Source organism: Limulus polyphemus, unplaced genomic scaffold (genome assembly GCF_000517525.1).
Source record: "Limulus polyphemus unplaced genomic scaffold, Limulus_polyphemus-2.1.2 Scaffold5753, whole genome shotgun sequence".
Taxonomy (NCBI): Eukaryota; Metazoa; Arthropoda; class Merostomata; order Xiphosura; family Limulidae; genus Limulus; species Limulus polyphemus.
Window position 1 is genome coordinate 42,495 of NW_013671363.1, and position 4,343 is coordinate 46,837.

The following is a 4,343-nucleotide window of genomic DNA, read 5'->3' on the forward strand; positions in this document are numbered from 1 at the left end:
GTTAACTTCAACAATACCCTGTGACTGCAGTTCAATTACTCACTGACTATCACACATTACATTCCCCTCTTTTATATACCAGCGTACCCCATTTCTAGTAAGAACTTGAACATTCGCCAAAGTACATGATAGTTCTAGAAACGTTGCGTCACGATAGTCATGTGACTGCTGACGCAACAATATATATATTGTGTGTGTGTGTGGATAGCAAACTGATAAAGCAACAACAGCTTTAAATATAGAACACATTTATTAGCATCTTTTATTTTCACTTACGACTGTATGGTATTCAAATGATAAATTTACTTTTAAAAATATAATTTTTCTTTCTTGTTCTTCTATTTACTTCAAACACAACATTTGTTGCCACACTTCCATCTTTTGAATAACTTAGTTTTATGAAGTTTATGAAAGACTACAATCCTGTCAACATATTGGCCAATAATGCCTGATTTCCTATGGGAAAACAAGAGGAGTAATTGGTAAGATGTTATGTAACAATGGTCCCAAAAGATATTAACATAAAAGTTATTTTGACACAATCAGTTGACAATTATTAACAAGTCATTATCAGCAGTCAATTCTAAAAATATCTAACATATTCTAGAAATATTCTATACTAGCTGGAGTAACCGTCCACTTGATGGAAGTTATGTAAATTCATGATTAATGAAAGGTTATCTTAGGACATGAAAAGTTGCTTCCCTTATTTGTAATTATAAAAAAATCCATAAATACTGCAGAACACAAAATGTGAAACTATAATTTTGTATGTATCTTTGCATGGACCCAAAAAACCTTCATGCCACATTTGGTGAAGATCTATCAACAAAGGGGGAAGTAGTTGTAAAATACACAAAAACAGCCATGCAAAATGCAAAACTGAAAATTTCAAATTTGATGATGAGGAACCCACTTTCAGACTAATAATGGCTGGAGACGGCTTGAATGATGACCTGATGATGACAAAACCTTGTTGAAACGTTGTACATTTGCTGTTATGTTAAACTTATATTAAAGTTTTTCTTCATTACCCATTCAAGCCGTCTCCAGCCATTATTAAACTGAAAATTTGTATGTACCCCTGCATGGAGCTAAAGAACCTCCATAGCAATTTTGATGAAGATTCATCCACACCTTGCAAAGTAGTTACATGGACATATAGATAGTATTATTATATTTATATAGAGTATATAGTTCACCTTAAACTTCAAAACATGGTCTAATAAGAATACTGATATTAAATTTATATCTGATTATGTTGAGGGTTTGAATATTGGCAAATAACAAAATTTAATGAAAAATAATAATAATCTTACTACTTTTCCTCATAAATAAGAAATTGCACTGCATTTTCTATTAGGATTTACTGAACAAAGCAGTTTTAGTTCAAACCCTATGATGCACCTTCAAATACTTATTACAGTCAGATTTTCACTGATTATTTTCATGATTGATGGAACACTAATCTAGGCAATTTATAGTTTAAAAAAATAAAAATATATGTAACACGACACAGTTGGATTCAATGCTTGTTTGTTTGTAATTAAGCACAAAGCTACACAATTGGCTATCTTTGCTCTGCCCACCACAGGTATCGAAACTCAGTTTATAGCATTGTAAGTTCGCAGACATACCGCTGTGCCACTGGGGGCCACTATTCAATGCTCAAATCCAATTAATGTTCATAACAATTATATTTGTTTTGTTTTTTGTTTTTTTCCACTGATAATGCTACAAATATTAACATAAAAAATTATACTACATGTTCATACCTGATTTGCTTCCCTGATTAGTTTACGAGGTTGAGATTCTTCTGTTTCAGATACTTTATTAACCTTCCTTTTTTTGGCTATACTGAGAACCAACCCTCCATTGTTTTTTTATTTAGAATGTCAAGCCATGTTTCCATGAATCCTACATAATGATGATAAAAAATGAGATCTTGTTAATCTTTAAATGACCCATGCTTTTAAAAACAGTATTTTGAGCTTAAAACAATATTTAAAATTATTCAGTGCCTAGGTTTAAACTATTTTAAAGCATTACCACATACTAGGGGTCAAAAATGATTCACAGTGATATTTCAAAATCATAAAATATTACTAAAACTTAACAGAAAATACTGATAAAATGACTGGAAGGATAAGAAAAATGGTACCTACATATCCACTACCTTGTAAATCTTTCATATGAGGATAAGCTGATATTAGTGTCAATGACACAGTTTGATATAATCTTCCAAGATGCCTTCAAGATATTTCAATTAGTTTGGTGGGCTAATCAGAAAATGCTTTCAAATACCTTTTTTATGCAACATATATATAAAACAAAATGACTAACAGTTTATACTTAACACATCAGTGTCTTTAACTATTATTCTGTGGATAATCCAAAGTACTTATAAAGTATATCTTGAGATATCATCATCATACAGGGAATTTAAAATTTGTCTTCTCAGATCAGGTGTAATTTTTCCCTTTTGCCTAATAATGCTAATAATATTTGGTGGGAAATCTGGCAACTTGTAAATAACAGCCAGCTTTTTCATTAAAAATGAAAAATACCTACCAGATACAGAGAAAAAGGGTGCCTGAAAGAAAATAGTTTACAAAATTAAATTTCCACATCAAGCACAACACACAGAGATGAGTATTGGTTAAACTGTATTAATACAGCATTACACTCAATTTACAGTAAATTAGTAGTTTAAAATCTAATTTACGTTTATGCCAAAATTTTAAGTAATTAGAATATGTTATTAAATCATTTACCAGATGTTCAGTAACAACAACCCTGAATTTTTCTCAATTCATAAAGTCTTAAAACAATTATTTTAATATTTCTTTCCTATTTGAACATAATGGCAAACATATTGTGTTTCTTTACTTAATTTGTGCTTATAAAGTTCTTAATCTTTACAACATTTGTAGATAGCACAAAGTACTACTTAGATTGATTTTTCATTTATGTACTTGCACAAAAACTTCAAAAAAAACATTGTAAATCTTTCATCAAATTGTTAACAGTTACTATTAAACTTCACATCTTAACTAAATTATATTTTATTCTTTTTTTAATTATCGTATTTGGAATGTATAAGTATTGTAGATGATGTTTTAGCCCTCCCATGTATGTATAAATTGAAAAAATCTGTAACAACTTATAACAAGATGTAATCATTTTAAAGAGATAATGCAGAGAAAAAATAAACATGATGGATTTGTTTTTCCTAATAGGTATAGATAAACATAAACATCAGAACACGATCTGCAGAAAACTTGGACTTACAATATATGATACACTCTGAAAGGGAACGGGGCCCAGGTGCTGATTTGTCAAGAACTTTGGGGAAGGGGTGTGGGGACTGTTTGATTATTTTACCTTCTTTATTATACATCACCAAATTAGGAAAACGTGTCTAAATGAAAATGGATCAATACACTTTGTTAGGTATTAGAATTTCAAATGGTCTGTAACTGAGTTAATACATACTTTAAATTTAGTAGTTTAATTGTACTTTAGATTTAACAGTTAAGTAAAAGCCTATATATAGTCAGTTTATGATGTTTGCCAACAAGATTGATACACAGTTTTCTTTTTTAACACAAATACGTTTTAATATACACACAATAATACAATAACAGTTATTACAAATAGTTATTACAAACAATGATTTATAAACAGTTTCATAAACTTACAAACAATATAAAGTCTTCCTTTTAGTCTGGAACACCTTCGATATCTTATCGACGGTTCACACTGAGCGAGTTGATTACGAGTTGATGTAGGTACGATTCGCTTAACGGGAAATTAGCTAGCCCTGTAGTTTTCACTGTTCATACGCCTATTAGACATTGAGTTTCCACCGATGACGTTATGTAATGTTTTCGTAAAAATATTAATGTCCGGATGAGAATCCACTGAAGTTAAACAATTTGTAATGTTCGAACTTTGTAAATGTTCCTGGTCAAATATCTGAAGTTTTCCGATCGATTGATGAGCGTTATAATAATCAGTTATAGCTTCCGAAGTTTAAAGCACACTGACTATAGCAAACTAATAATAGGTACTATCTTTTGGCGCGTCGTGTTGGTTATGCGTGTGGAGGCCTTCTGGAAAATTCAGATTACGTAACAATACAAATTTAAGCGTTTACTTATACACATATGTTGTTGATTCTTAATCTCGAGAATCCTCTAAAACTTTGGAGAATATGCGGGAGTTTCGCAATAAATATTTAACGGTATAAGCTATGTATGCTTCTAAATATAAATTTAATCTAAACAAACGTTGATATTAAAATACATATATAATAACAAATTCATTACAACTTATAATTC